Below are 17,234 nucleotides of genomic sequence, written 5' to 3'. Positions count from 1 at the left end.
GATTCTGGATGTACTCGTTTTTTTGTATGGCCTTCTTAAATACCCATTTTTTGGGAGCACTCGTCTGTTCTCCAAATGATATGTTTTGGAAATATGGAAATACTGTGGTATATATATTCATGACTTTGTCGATGTAGCGCTTTGTACTGCTGTGTTTATATTTCAGAGTCTGTTCGTTACCTGTGTTACTGTTACTCATCTTCATGTTACTCAATTCAACCACTTTAAAATGTGTCTATCTGGACAGAATCTGAACCAGTAACCTACTGGTTGAACACAGATCTCATATTTCCAACTTTTGAGTTCTTGGAAATGTGTGTCCAGGCCAAAAGAAAAGGTTGTTGGTGTAATGTGCAGTGTGTGGTGAACATACAGTAAATGCAATCCGATAGGTTTTCATTTAGACTTTGCTGGCATGCTCTATAGTCTGTGCAGGGTAAAGCCTGCCTGGCGTGTATCTTCAAAACCATAATGGCAGGTATGAAAAACAGCGATCACGAGCATTGAAGCCAACTTCAATGCTCGTGATCGCTGCTTTTCTTACCCCATTAAGCCTAGCGCTCCCTTAACAGAGACAACACAATAGCTCGTGACTCATTAGCATAACTAAAGTACTTGCAACATTTTCTGCAGAACCCCCCCCTCCCCTAACGCCCCCCCTCCCCGCAGCATTCATGTAAACAGATGGCTGGTTGCTAGGCTCTACATCTACACAAATCATGTCGAGTTGCAGGATAGCTAGCTCCCTAAGTTAGATGGTTGGTGCTGAGATCTGCGTTTGCACTGCTGGTCACATGCTCAAGACCCGGAAGGAGGATAATTCATCTTTCTGATGTTGATACATTGTGTACCGTTGAAATGGCTAAAAGTAAGACTGTTGCCATGGAGCAGGGTTGGTAGCACTATATAAAACCAATGCTTATTTGCAGCGTGGCGCCCGCACAGTGCATTTGTACATGGTCTAATTCCCAGCAAAGCGTTTCGCAAGAGAACATTAATCCATCATCTGGTGGCAGCGCCTTTTAGCAATAGATGCAAAAGTAGTGAGTTCATTTGATTGGGCTTCTGATTGCAGAAGCGTTCCCTCTGGTGTGTGCAGGCGAATATTTTAGTTTCTTATACTGTCCGGGCTGCTGGAGACAGCCCAGCCTGCACATGCATGTAGCCCAACCATCATCATTGATTGGGAGTTAAGAGGGGATGTGGCACGGTGACTGCTGCAATCACATGTACTGGCAACCCGTCAGTACTGGCACTGTGTGTGGTTGGCAGTCAGCAGGAATTGTCACGTATGTGTCAGATTCAGGTACACGTGATAAACCATATTATGAGTACTTATGTTTATTTTTTATTAGGTTTATATCGCGCTTTAATCCAATGCGCTTTACAGTATAACAACAAGGTACAATAAAGAAAGAAGCATATATACAATCATGAAACAAACCAGTTTATTTCTTCTGCAAATACATGCATCAAATCTGATCATCCGTATATTTCAATGTATGTATGTAATTTGCTATTTTAGGTTTTATTTTATGCATACATGCGAGCAGTTTGACAATCCTTACATTCTTTGATGTATGCATGCAGGCTGCTACTCAATAAATGTTTCCATGTTGTCGCGCATGCATGCAATCTCCTAATCCATGCATTTGTTAATGTGCACATGCATGCAGTCTGCTAATCCACACATTTTCTGATGTATGCATGCTTTCACTAAGCTAACACATACATTCTTTCGGGTGGCATGCATGCAATCAGTATATTAATTAATGTATTCTCCAATGAGTGCATGCATGCAATCAGACAATTCACACATTCTCATTTGTATACATGCATATTATCTATTAAACCCTGCATACTCCTCTTCTGGGCTGGCCTTCCTCCCCTTGCTATCACTGGCACCATATTCACCACTGCATCATATGCCTGGTGGATTTAGGAAATTAATTAGCTTCCTGGGGTGGTTGATGGTGGTTCTCACAAAACACTAAATGGAAAGGGAGAAATGGGATATATATAGTGGGATATGTATATATAGAATCACATAATGTGCTATTAAATGATTGTGCTCTATTGTTTTGTTCTCCCTTGACAATGACTGTCACCATGATCAGCATCAGTGTGTGCCCCCTCTGTATATTGCATGCATTGACCAAGCTGACTGTTGTCATTGGCTTGACACTACCTCCCATGTATTTCACGCCCCTCCTACTCACCTTCGACACTGACTCCTAATCCATGTCTTTTTGTTGTGTGAAACACCAAACATTCATGCACACCTACATAGCATGCACTGTTTACTCTGTGTAACAACCCATTATACCATCTCCCCCAAGCATTGGCTTTGCTAAAGGAAACACCTTGGATTATAAGGCCCTCTCTTTGGCCCCAGGCAGCAAATGTATTTATTTATTTAATTGTTTATTATAACACGCCTAATACCGTACCCGAGTTCGGTTTCTCGGGAGAGGCAGCCAACACGCCTGAAGAAGCATTGCCATTCATTTTCATATTTCAGGGTGATTCTCAAACCCACCCCAAAAAATACTTGCATAATTTGGATCATTTTTAGGTTGTGTAAGAGCCCTTGGAAATACTGATTAAACAGCCCCCACCAATCACACTTCCAATACCTGCGACGAGCAGCAATTTGCAAAAATAACTTTCACTGATTTTTTTACCACTCTTTATTACCAGAAATCTATATGTGGTAAATTTGGGTATGGTATATACAGGGAGGTGCAAGGGGGATGGTGTGGCGTCCACCCCGCACACAATTATTGCTGTTAAAAAGGTGTTAAAATCAGTGGAACAAAATTCGGCAAAGTGCAATTCGACAAAAAGAATCTAGGAAACCTAATAGATCTGTGATATTTCAAGCAATTAAATATTGAGAAAGATGACTCCCCACTTATCACAAGGGAGTACACCTGAGGCACAAATCGAGTAATACTTAATACAAAAACAATTCAATAGTAACTAGTCTTTTATATTAGCAAACAGCATAATGTATTTTGATTATTTTAATTGCTCATCCACCCAATATTGATGTGGCGGTTGTATGGTCAGAACAAGGCTTAGATACCAAGACATTAAGTTTTCAACATCCATTTGACATCTCATATATGGAGATTTGCTCAAGTTCTCTCTGTCAACCTCTTCACTAGTTTCTCTTGGCTTGTGGCAATGCTTGTTCCAATTTTCTCCAAATCAATATTTCATATAAGGAGATTTGTACAACCTTTGCCTTTCAACTTCTTCATTATTATCTTTTGGCTGGTGGCAATGTTTGTCCCAACTTCCCCAAATTGACATTTCATAGAAGGCGACATGTACAATCTTTGCCTTTCCAATCTATCTGGTTGGTATTCAAAATGTCTATGCACTTGTTTGTGTGCTTGCTGACATGTACCAGGACCTCGACTTCTCCGGGCTGACTTACCAGTTCAACGTGTAGCTGCGGTGAAGCTCTGTCTCGGAGAAGGCTTCCCTTGTCCTGTAGAGCCTCATCCGGTTCCCATGTTGACTTTTCCTCTCATCGCGATGGAACTGAGGAAGTTCACAAGACCGCGTCCTCCCGTTTTACTGGGGAAAAGCACCTTGTTCTCTCAGCACAGCTCATCCAACAACTAGTCCACATGTTGTGTTTATTGTTACTTCGATTCCACATTGACTTCTTCCTCCTCTTTCTTGTCTCAGTACATGGGGCTTTATGGGAGTTAGAGTGCACAAATGTTTCAAACCTTTTAATGTTATATTGTTTTACATTTGTGTTTATGTTCATGTTATGTTAGTATTGGGCACATATGAAGTGTAACTGGCATTCTGTTTAGGATGTCTGACAATGATGGGTTTTAAAGTTTCACAACTGGAGGGTTTTGAATAATGAAAACATGACATCAGGAACTCTGGAATTATATGGTGGTCTTCAAATAAAAGAGAAGAATTCTGCATCTCTCGTGATGGAGTCACCGCAGCTCCCGACAGCCATCTTCTCCCATGTGATCTTCCTTCATAATACCGCCTGCAGGGTCGGGATCAGGTAGCGGCTGCCTTCCCCTGGCCACATGGGCGGAAACATTAGGCTGGGGTTCATTGATAGCTCCATAGGATTCATCACATACCCTTCCCCTAAAGCTTCAGCCTCCCATTCTAGGTTTATTGGCTGGGGGAGAACCAATAGTCTCCCCCATGTGAGGAAGAGATCAATGGGTTTGAGTTGTGCAATCCCAAATAGGGCGTGTTGATGGAAATTCCTCTTTTTCCCATGAATGGCTGCGAGAATATGGAAGGGAGGTTTTACAAAAAATGTTTTGAAGTTTTTCAAAATTGGGGAAGTCTGTACTAATAATGTTCTCTTCAGGTAAACCTGTACTGATGGTGACATTTTAATGACATTAGATGCATCTCCTTGAACCCTAAAAGTAATTGGGGTTCTATGGTAAACTTCTTTGTTTCCCTGTACACATGTAACCTTAATCAGTGTTCCTTTCCTTTGACAATTGGCAGGAGTCTCATTGAGTATACTTGAAATGACACGGCCTTTGTACATTATTTTAAGTACTATTCGTGCTACTTGAGAGAGCCACTGATTAAACTGTGGAATGTCACTCCCTAAGACCATCTGGGCTTGTTAGATTAGGTATTACAACTACTTATAAATGTACTTCTTTTCCCAAGATGTTGACAATAATTTGGGTTTGTGGGTGTCCTTTTGTATGACCATGAACACGCCCTATTGTCTTTTGACCTACAGGTTTGTACCCCTGAGGAAGTAAATCTTTTTATGGCACATCCTTTACTTCCTGTATGTAAATGGGTCCAAATGGTTTTTCCTTGTAATACAACTGGGATTCGATATAGATGTTTATCCCCATTACAGAGCATAGCGCTATGTTTTCCTAACATGCTGCTTCTTTAGAATGAAAAGCTATAGTGCTTTCATAGGAGAATCCAACATCTAATTTCTGTTGTTCCTCTGATTAATATTAGATGATGAATTGGACAATGATGTGTAAGATGTCTTAAACTCCTACAAATACAACACTCCAGTGATGTGTAAGATGTCTTAAACTCGTACAAATACAACATTCCATATCTAAAGAATGGCCATCTCCAAAAGATTTAGAATTTTTCCAAGAGGGATCTGAGCATTCAGAATATGAGACATTATGTTCTTCATTTCCTGAGTGTATATCTCTTTGAGGTGTGCCTTTTGAATATGTGGATGTATTAAGAGGCTTGGCTCCTCTCCCCAGAGTTTTTTTTATCTAAGCAATTTGTGATCTGTTTCCTTTACCAAATGATAGGGCAAAACGTGTATTTTTCATATGGTTGCTAGGCTTATCTTCAGTAACTGGGTCCCAAGAAATCTCACATACAAGTTCCCCCACTATTTTACCCCTACTGATTTTAACAAGAATTGGAGAAAGATTCAAGAAAATAATTCTTCTCCACAAGATATGAGGGGCAACATTTGTAACTTTTCCTCTTTAGTGATAACATAGAAGTATACACCATGGGAACATCTACCTTCAAATGTAAAAGTACTATCATCTTCTCTTTTCCAGGTATCAAACAGTCTTGTCGGCAAATAAGACACTAAATGTTGCACTCCACAGTTTTCCTAGCAGGAAAAATAGCTTGACTTGACAACAATTGGAAAACCACCCCTACATTAGAAAGTAAAAGAACATTGATTTCATGGTCCTCTCTTATAGACCATCATCTACTAGTAGAGAACAGGACTTGTTTAGATTTTTCATCAGAGTTGGATGTCAATGGGATGGATTCTGTTTCAAGTTCCTAGGGATAGGACGCAATAGTAGGAGAAGTGCTACTATTGCACTCTTCACCAGATGACTTTAATTATACTCATGTGGAAACCCCAGTTTGTGTCAACTGAATCCTATCCCAACCCTGACACCATATTTGAAGGGTCAGAAATGAGAAGCGGAAACCAAAGTTGTAATATTTTTAACATCAGGCATTTTATTAACTCAAAAGGGTTGGATAAAGGCCTCTCTGTCCCTATCCTAAAGAGGGTATCCCTACCTAGGAAACTAAAGCTAAAGATCAGTCTGAGTCTCGTCATCAAAATTATGAAAACAGTCCTTGTGTCCAAACTATATCTGACCCTCACACTTAAACAAACTATCAAAGGTGCAAGGTAAATGTTCAGAGTTTTTCTTAGTGAAAGGTGTATGGAAAACAAGCATGAAAACTCAACAAATAATCCTTGAATCAAGGAGTGGTTCTCTTCCCCTGGATTATTTCAGGTAGGATAACCACTGTATCTTTCTGAAGGTTTGAGGTTCAAGGATGGTGTTTACAAATTGGGCCGGAAATGGGGCAAATAGATCTTTGTGCTCCAGAATCAGTTTGGGGGGCAGTACATTGTGGGGGCAAGATGTTGTGTGCATAGAACCATGTTTTCATAAATCAAACGTTTCATCTTCCAGTATCTTGGCATGCATCCCTTAGTCTGAGCAAACACAGACCACTTATCAATTGGCGAGCCTGTGTTCAGAATAAGAAATAAGTCAAATGAAATGTTCTTTTTTTGTTCACTTTATTTTGATTTTAAGTTACATGGCAATAACAAATATCATTTGGATCTTGTATATGAAAGCTTAAAAGATTAACAAGATACCCTCTCATTGGGATTATACACAATCAATTATATACATTGCAAATAAATGATCCCAGTATCCCCATATAAAATACACATTCATATGATATGACCAAACAGACAACAAAACTAAGAGATGGGTGTCCCCTACGTCACTGACAGAGGGGAAGCAACTAACACAAAATGCAAAGGGGGATCATGTCAAGCGGAACTCCACATTGAATTAAATAATATTCAACAGACTTCAAATGAACGGCTCTAGGTAGGCTAGGTCAGATCAACATCGAAAAACCATGTTTGAATAGATCAAATTCTATTAATATCAAGCAGATAAAAAACATATTAAATTGACAAAGCTAACCCATAGTACATAATGGTTTTCCATTGATAGGGAAACAGCACAAATAGATAAAGTGCCAGTGAATCTCACATATAAAACTAATGTCTGAATAGCACACAAATAGAAGACTGCGGGGACAGAACTTCAACCAAGTGAAGGGCATCATGTGGGAGAAAGCTGGCACGCCCGAGTCTGCAAAAAATAGAACAAATGCTCAATCAATTGTTTCGTGATCATAAAATATAAAACTGAACAACTTCAGCGAGTTGGGTGCAGTTAGTCAACTACAACGCCCTAGGGACATCTAACACAAATAACAAGTGTCAACCTATTAGAACTTTTAATGTAGAATTAGTAGTTTTGACGTATTGATGCCTCTAACTGGAAACCAGCATATTCCCGTCTTCTTCAGGACATCGCACTCCAATGTACCGAAAACTCTAAATTGTGGCTAATTTCATAAATTTACAATTTAATTCTAAAATACACATGCCTCTAAACAGATTTGTAGAATATAAACCAAATAATGTGTTTGAGATCCATATTCTCAAACTTGAAAGGGGGAGTCCGTCATACGAACATTTCCAATGTCGGGTCAACCATGCAGAAAACAGACCTTAATGAATTGGTCTGCCTCAATAAACCAGAAGGAATCACAATCCTTATGAAATGGATGGGAAAGCAGCACGTAGCAGATGTACATGTGTCAATTGTTCAAGGTTTGCAGCAGTATTCAACGTGCCTCACCATCTTTATGAGCTTGAATCTCGGCATGTCTCCCTCCAAAGAAAAACGCCGGCAAGGGTCCGCATCGCAGCTGCTGGATTAAGCAAGCCATTTTCAAACAGACAACAAAGACACAAAACAAAATGATACTTCACAAACAGTTCTGTCATTCGTTGTATGGCTCCACCTCAATTATTGCATCAGATTCGTATTCATTTACTGAATTGTGATTCAATGTGTGTTGTAAACGTTGGGATAATTAACAATATGTGAAATAGTAATGTTTTCAAAATTAATAGTTATTTGAATGGGGTGACATGTAACCTAACTCAATCCATGTTTTTAATGACCCAAGCCTCTGAACAGCATGAACTGCCATGTTATTTGGCTCAGGAAATGAAGGTTAATTTACTTGTATTAACCATGGCACTCGTAAGGTCTTTAATTTCCAATTACAGTGTATGGGACCATGTGCTCTTAGGGTATCACGGAGCATGAAGGAAACAGACCCTCAACAATGCTTACATCAGAAGTTTCGATTTTATTTGAATCTGCAATGGCGAATACACCTTGTGCTATAGTCCAATTCACAGTGATCTATCATTTAGACAGGGTTCCCCAAAATGCAGTTTTAAATTAAAAAAAAGGAATATTGGGCTTATTTCAATTTGCTATAAAAAAAGGTACAATTCCTCAGAGCAGCTATACTCACAATGGGTCTGTTTCTCGGAAATTCAGGCAGTCGGGCACCATCACCTGCTGGCACAATGTCATTTCCTCCCTTTTTGGCCACTGGTCTCAGGATATGACTCCCAAATCGCTCTCAGAGTGGGCACTCTCTCCTGCTCTGGGATCCGTTGTACTTTCAACCCCTGGAATATGGTCTTGGTTTCAAACCAATCTGCTTTGTCCCACAGCAATGCCGTCTGCAATCAATCGAGTTACCTCTCACTTTTTACTTTGTTCTCGCCAAAATCTTCTGTGTTAGGTTTTATATTGACCTTCTAAAGGTGTGTTCACTCTCATAGCTCTCATTGGAGGAGCAGTTGGATTATTAGCTTATACTAGTAATGTCACTCCTAGACAAGGGTCCTTCAGGGGGTGCCCAAAACAGTTGTGTAAAGGCTAAGGCTCCACCACAATCCCTGTGACATAGTAATTTGGTCTTAAATTGGAATTACACAATTTAGTTTCTATGAATGACTTTCTAAATACAGGTTCATTAATTATGTTTTTATTTAGTTTTATTCAGTATGACATGTAGTCAACTTTAAATACAATTCATCATCTTGTTTGTGTTAATAGTTCATTCACAATCTTTACAGATTAAAAAGGTACAAATCTGCAGAATATTTTCAATAAAAATCCATAGTTTTGTTAAAATAACCTATACACGAGTCATTGTTTCCATACATAAAATTTTCCCAAATGTCATTCTTGTTGTACTCTTCTCATGTGGCCCAAGCCTGCATATAACTACATCTAATTTATTGTAATGCTTCGCAGTCCAGCATAAGATATTTTACAGTTTCAATTAGGTTCTCTCCACATAGAAGACATGGTCTTTCCTTCCTTGCTACCTCCAAGCGTGCCCCCAATATTTCATTAGTCAGTACACAATTGAATTACATTCTTATGTATGACCATATGAGGTGATTCGCCAAAAAGCTTTTTACATAGGTAGGTATACCTTCACTGATAGCAAGTGACAAATGACTCAGCAGTGGATTTACCCGCTAGTTCTACTAGATTTTCTTCTCTGTTATGTTCTTCAAGAGGGGTTTGCATCTTGTTCTTATGCCCTTTGTATGGTAGGGTCAGATCATTACCAGTTGACCCGTTTAACCACAAGTTAGCACATTCAACAAGTTTACGGATGTTACTGTTTCTCATATATGCATTTTTACTAATATATTCATCTTTTAGAAAACTTTGCAGTGTGCCAGATTTTCCATTCGAAATTTTCCAGCGCATGCAGATGCTGCACTGGTTGATTTTAGCAGAAATGTTCATAATATCATACTTCAGCAGGATGAATTCTATTAGTGTGTTCTTTTTTAGATGCAGTAACCTCTGCAGGATACAACTTTCAAGTAGGGTGAATATGGCCACCATCTTTAAGACCCAGATTTCAATACTGTAAAATAGGTAGTCTCTTGCTATTATACAGCTTAATGATGGTTCCTATGGAGTAACCTCCAGCTGTGTGGGTCAGTGATTTAATAGCACACTATTTAAAAGCTTGCTGTAGTAGCCTCGCCAATGCTCTTATACTGTCAAAACTAGATTACTGCAATGCCCCATACCTAGGAGCCAACAAACATATCCTCAACAAACTACAAACACTTCAAAATAATGCCCTGAGAACGGCCCTAAATCTAACCAACAGAGAACATATCTCCAACATCAGAAGACACCAACATTGGCTAAAAATAAGCGATAGGATTCTACTTAAAACCTTTTCACTTACCTTCAATGCCTCAATAACGCAGCTCCCCCATATCTCAATGAAAGAGTCACCAGAAATACCTTGATTAGCCCATCTAGACAAGCTAACTCCCACTATCTAAAGATACCTAGGTTTAAACTAACCGAATCCAGAGGAAGTAGCTTCCCAGTTAAAGCTGCACAACACTGGAATGCACTACCTCCGAGCCTTAGAATTTATCAGTCCTACCTCAGCTTCAGACACAACTCATTAAACTGGTTGCGATCTAACGACATATAACTGGCCATCTGTTGTACCTACCAGTATGCCTAACCATGTATGTACTTATCCCACTGCACCACCCTTACTTGAATCCATGTAACCTAATGTATCATTAACGTAACCTATCTGTATCTGTATCTGTCCTGTTTGTGCACTGTATTGATGCCTGTTGTAACTAAGTCTAAAGCTTTCTTATCTGCTGCACCCAGTTACCTACGGGTTTGGTGTGCATTTCCAAATAAATAAACAAACAAACCTGCAACTTGTGCTGTCCTGAGCTGGACACTTTGCAGCTGGCATGTTCCATTCAACCGAGAATCAACTATCACTCCCAGATATTTATAGGAGCTGACAGCCTCTATTAGTGCTCCATTTAATGTCCATTTCCAATGTTTGCGCCCTTTCAATGAGTGTTTTTTTTGGAGTGAACACCATGGTTGTAGTCTTGTTGATGTTAATTTTTAGTGAATTGAGCACTGCATATTCATGTAATCGGTCCAACATAGCATGCAGCCCCCAGGTGTTAAGTTCAGCAATGCTAAGTCATTGTCGTATGCAAGCCATGTTATGTCTGTCCTTCCCAACTTTGGCAGTATCAAGATGGAGTTCATGATGCTATCACCCATGTTGGCCAGGTAACATAAATATATATAATATAATATATATAATATAAAGATATCATTTTTTTAAAAAATGATTTAAGTGTTTTTGGTTAAATGTCTTCGTTACACAGCTTTTACAAAATTACAGCATTTTGTACATTATTATAGCATCTAAGTCATCTAAAAAATACAATACATATTTTTAAATTGCAGCAACCTTTAAAATTCATTGGATTCCTATATCAGCAATTTCAAAAACATGAATCTTCTAGCAAGATCTTTCCAAAAACCACTTATGTATTTCCAGACTGAGTATGCAGCACTAGTGATAAACCTCAAGGTTGCCCCTATAAGAGTCGATGAATATTTGTCTTCCTCAATATCCTCTATGCGAGCAAACAACTTCTGATAATGAATCGCATATATCTCCACCAATTCAGGGCATTGTGTCAAGTAGTATATTCAGGACATTTTGTACACATCCTATATTCCCTTAATTCTTTAGGTATCTTCTCCCAAGGGCCAGTTATCACACATGAGGGGAACAAGATGAACTTTAATTACATTGTAGAGCATCAGAGCCTTTGGCCAATAACATATTTAATATATCCCATCGGTTACATGTAAGGGAAAGCTTGTATAGAGTATTCACTCAATGTAGGCATGCCCTAAAGGGTTTATAGTCATTGCATCGAATGCCTTACCATAGAAAAGAAAACATCGGAAAAAAAGCATCAAATGCATTTTTTCCCCTTTTTTTTAATGGGGTCCCTCCCCCAGCCCACCTTTTTTTTAACCCCAGAAACCAATTATAATTCAAATAAACCCTTTACCATTGAAAAAAATGCATTCAATGCTTTTTTTTCAATGCATTTTTTTCTATGGTAAGGCATTCAATACTTTGGCATTCAATGCAAAGACTAGATACCGCCCTACAGATATTCAATATATCTTGCTCTATCCCATCTGTTTGCTTTATCTTTTAGTGATCTTCTAGCAATACAGAAGGGTATATTATCTTCCCAGGTCCACCCTATCATTTTGGAATACAGCACAAGCAGCCTTCAATGACTCCACGGCATATGTATTCTCTGGTTCTTTACCAGCTCACTTCATATGACAATTAAGTATTGCCACTCCTTTTTCAGCCAATATTTTCATTAAAAACACAGATCCTTTCACTTTGCCCTGAGTTATTAATGATGTTAGGCCGAGTTCTAACCATATTGCGTCAATAGGTAAAGAGTTGGGTAACACTAAGTTACAGCAACAAAGCTCTTCCCCTCTAGTATTTTTAACCAACATTTATGTTTGTCCATTCTTCTCTCTAGAGCATACAGAATTGTCGGCACAATGCTCACCTTGTAGATGTTCAGCGTGCCCGTCATAGAGTATCCTCCCTTACTTTGCGCAAATTACTTAATGATGCTAAATCTGATTTAGGGCAGATATACAAATGTATCATTTTATCCGAACCTGTAGAAGAGAGCACAGCTCCAAAATACACCTAAGATGTCACCTCCTCAATAATGTTATTATCTATTTTCCAGGTGAATTGTCCATACAGTCGTCTCCTTCACATAACCATGACTTTAGTTTTTGTTCTGTCTATTTTGGAAATTGTTCTCTCTTGAATATTTAGACAGTGCGGTTGAACTATGCTGACGACCAATAGGCGTTCCATAGAAGAGCAGTCAATCATCCGCACAAGCCAGCCATAACATGGGCGTATTGGATAATTCAGGTGGATGATTTCTGCAGTTCGATAGTGCTTGGTCTATATCAGCCATATAGACAATAAACAACAGAGGGGTCATCACGCACCCCTGCTTCAGCCCATCCTTCATGTGGATGTGTTCACTCAGGCCCCATTGCATTTCCAATCTTTTCCATACAGTTGTGTTGTAGTAAGCCTGTTAAGGAGGGTAGGATTAATACCCCATTTATGGAGCTTCTCCCAAAGCCTCTGTCGGGATACTCTGTCAAAGGCATTGGAATAGTCTATAAATGCTAAAGAGATTGGAGATTTAGTTTCAATTGAGTTCTGTATAAGCTCCAGATGTTATGGATCGTGGCCATATCTTTCCTGAATCCCGTGTGTGGTATGGAGAGAAGCTGCTTTTCTGCTACCCACGCCCATAACTCTTCCAGCAAACAATTACAAAAATTTTACCAGGGGCATCTAGCATAGCTAAAAGTCTGTCATTTGCTGGATCGTCCCTGGCACCCTTCTCATTTAGAGGGATAAGGATGGATTGACTCCCAGATTCTGGCATATTACCACTTTTTATGATTTTCTGGAATAATACTTAAAGGACACCAGGCTCAGGATCTTTTTTTCATCACCATTTTTGATAGCCCATCGGCACCTGGCGCTCGAGATGGATTTAGTTTGCATACCTGATCCATCATCTCTTCCTCCATCAGTTCACATCCCATGCACTGAGCTGGTGTCCCCATTGGAGTAATGGGCGGCTCCATACCAACAAGTACACCATATGACTGCCCAACATGAGAGTCCCACTCTTCCCGGATTCATGTCTTTCTTGTCATGCCTATTTAAATAAAGTCTCAGCATATGCCACAATGATTTACTGTCATGTTCTCGCAAAGCTGTACACAAGGATGGTTTATAGTGATAATTTCAAAAACAATAATGTCGAAAGTCATTATTTCGAAAAAAAAGTTTCCCCCCAACCTCCCTTTTTAAAAAAAAAAATGTTTGTTTTACCCATTTTGTTTTACTCCCGGACCCCAAAATAAATATATAATTTAAAAAAACGGAATTCGACATTTTTCTTTGGACATTTTTTTTTCGACATTTTTGTCATTCGACATTATTTTTTCGAAATTATGACTGACCACCCACAAGGATAACCATCTGGCAGTATTATAGGATTGTTTATCTAAAGAAGTGTGCCTCTTTCTAGGGAAATTCATATAATTACTCTGGACCCTGTAACTTTAAAATGCTAGAGTTGTAATATGTTATCCTTTCATGACATCAATTAAAGTCGAACTGAATTTAAAAGTAAATTTGAAATCATGTTATCTGGACTGAAAAAGCTGATCTCTTTGGTTTTCCCATGCCAATCTCTGAACAGAAGCTATAGATGGTTTTCATCGCTCATGTTTGCAAATATTTTCAAACAGCCTTGAAATTAAATACCCTTTTTACCAATGCAAACATGAAATCATTATCTCCTCCCCTCCTTCAATACATGGGTCTTTGGTTTGGCAATTTTGATTATTTTATTTTTCTGGGACCTGCTTATAATGCGTTATTCTGTATCTGACAGAAACGGGCCCTGACCTTTTGAGGTCACTTTATACAATGGACCCTGCTTCTTAAAAGGTACTTGATGGATGGTGACGTTTCTGTTGTCAGACGAAATGGGCAGTGTATTGCCACCTTGGCAAGTCTCACCATGAAAATGATTTTGGTAGCTGCATTTCTTTGCATTTTTAGTGAATTCAACACCAGAGACAAACACTATTATGGAGCTCTGCTCTCAGCCAGGATGGTTCATGTCCATTTACGGACACATTGCCCAACTCTGAAGAATTCTTGTCCCTGACAGGCACCATTCATAACATCATTATTCGTGTACTTTAGTTGTAAAGGAGAAGAACACACACTTTCTTTATACAAAACAGCCCTGCTTCCATGTGGAAAAAAACTGTTCAAACACAGGACACCTTTCCGGTGAAGTGACTGAATTCAACATTAACTGAAGGAACAACACATTCCTTAATAAGTGTTTGCCTAATTCAGATATAGTCTGGAGGTAGGTTATGTCTGCTTTGTTTAACGACTTAGATTTTTCTTTAATTTGTAAACGCTTCACATCTCATCCCCATTAATATGAATTTTGAGCTGTGTGTATAAAATGCATCTTTCTCATCAATGCCCCATTTCCATGTTTTGTCTTTCACAACACACACTTATCTTGAGCTTTTTTTAACCAGCATGTTCTGAAAAGTTGCATTTCAGAATACAGGCTGTATAACAAGGCAGCCTTTGTCCCGCTATACTGTTGAGGCCCTGGCATGTGTCGAAACTGTGCTTTGCACGAGAAAACATTTGACATAAGTTAATGGTTCTACTTTCCATAGGGCTGGCATATCTGTCTTCAAAAGGGGTCCACATGGGGCAGGGCTGATGGTCACGCCTTGTTTCGGTGCCTGCTGGGCATGTTTGTAGGGTAAGACCAGGGGGCCCTTCACTTAGTGGCATGCCTTGGCATTGAACAATGAAACAAAAGGTGTGCTTTGTTCATACTTCTGTCATCGCGCACTGCATCAATTTAGGAACTCACTTGAGATCCTTAACAAAATTATTCTTAATGGAAAATATTTTATTTTCAGCCTATTCAGTACACGTATTACTTCATTTCAAAAGTTCATCACATTAAGCAATACATATATTGAACAATAAATATTATTTACTCAAATGTATTTTGATAAAGAGCTAAAGTGAATACCTACATTATTTTTGAGGTCAAAGACTGGAGTTTGAATTAATAATATTCCCCTTTTGTTTAATTCTTACACTGCCCCAAGAATGGTGGTTGGCCTTTCCTGGTAAAATAATGTGTGTGGGACTCATTGGAAAATAATCATTGTTTTGTCACATTTCCCATGCCTTTTGTGTAAGCATGGGAAATGAATTTGCCAGGCACTGCTGTAGCAGTATTGTCTGGCCATCAATGGTAGCAGCTGTAAAATGGTGCCATACCTGGGCATGTAATACCAGTGCCTGACAAATGCTTAATACTTACACAAGTCAAACTGTTGGCATTGCCAATGCTTGATTTTAACATGACTTCAGTGAAGGACATGCATAGTGCTTATATATCAAGTGGCACATTTTTATTACAAGAGTAGTATGTTTAGACTTCCAATTAAGTCATTTGCTCGCTGAAGAAAGCATTGACAAAAAACTGGCATGCACAAAGTTTGATGGATAAACTTGATAATGTGAGTTCAAAGAGATCCCAGGAGAATGTCTTTTGGGTGGGATGCGGCAGGAATTAGGTGGGAATGTCCATAGGAATTAGCAAGGCCATGGGCAGTAAATGGGTGGGTAAATAATCAAACACCTACAAACTTTGTATCCCTCCTCAAATGCCATTTCTCCCTAGATAAATACCTGGACGCTGTGCCAACTGGATGTTGCCCCACTGGTCATGCCCATCGTCACTGGTGGTAGGGACCCTAGTACAGCGCTAATAGGCAAGGTCTGGAGCCATGCTCAGAATGTATTGCAGGTACGGTTACCTTGGGCCACATTATGAGTTTGGCGGTAGCCGTGCAGGAAAAACCGGCAGGCTGCCGCCGGACCCGAAATACCATTCTGCCTCCATGATTGCCGGAATCACCAGGGCATTACAGCCCCGGTGACCCAGTAATTCCGGAGGCAGAATTCCGTAAATCCCCATTCCCATGGAGTCCTATAGGAACTGGGGATGGGGACAATGGAAACACCAGGTTCCGTCTATGATGGAGCCAGTATTTCCATGTACGCCTGCAGGCGGGTGGCGTTACTCCCGCCAGGTCAGACCTGGCGGGAGTGACATCTCCCGTCTCCAGAACTCAGAATCAGCCGGTCCAGAAACAATGGTGGCAGCGGATTTACCGCCACCGTTGTTTCCGGACCGGCTGACTCTTAATGAGGCCCCCTGTCTCAGGTGCATGGCTGAAGGCACAGTGCCAGAAGGACCCTGATGTGTGCTGTTCCTTATGGGCCCTGCAGAACGGGTGACTGCATGATTAAAGTATATGACTACAAAAGCCAAACGATTCACTAACAGCCTGTTTAAGGGAAGATATGGTTCTCTGGTGCTGTAGCATAATAAACCATGTTAAAAGAAACCATGTATTTTCCCAGTAACACACTCCAGTCGAAGGGCACTATGATCACAATGCAAAATCCAAAACGTGCACTTATATAAATGTAATGTGTTATAAGAATACAGCATACATACACTATATATAACAACACGTCATTTTTAAAACATTCATACATTCATCACATACTAAATTTCCATTAATTAATTTCCACAATGTTAAAACTCGCCCATAGTAATTATAGAGTTCTGTATAAAAAGTATAAAAAATGATTAAACCAAATTTTGTATCGCAATTAACCAGACTTCCCCGGATGGGGAGTCCCTTATTACCGGCACCTGCGAATGGGCAATTACTGGGTCTGCCAAACTC

Source organism: Ambystoma mexicanum, chromosome 7q (genome assembly GCF_040938575.1).
Source record: "Ambystoma mexicanum isolate Mex_15411 chromosome 7q, UKY_AmexF1_1, whole genome shotgun sequence".
NCBI lineage: Eukaryota > Metazoa > Chordata > Amphibia > Caudata > Ambystomatidae > Ambystoma > Ambystoma mexicanum.
The sequence above is the reverse complement of the archived record's forward strand: the minus strand, read 5'-3'. Positions refer to the sequence as shown.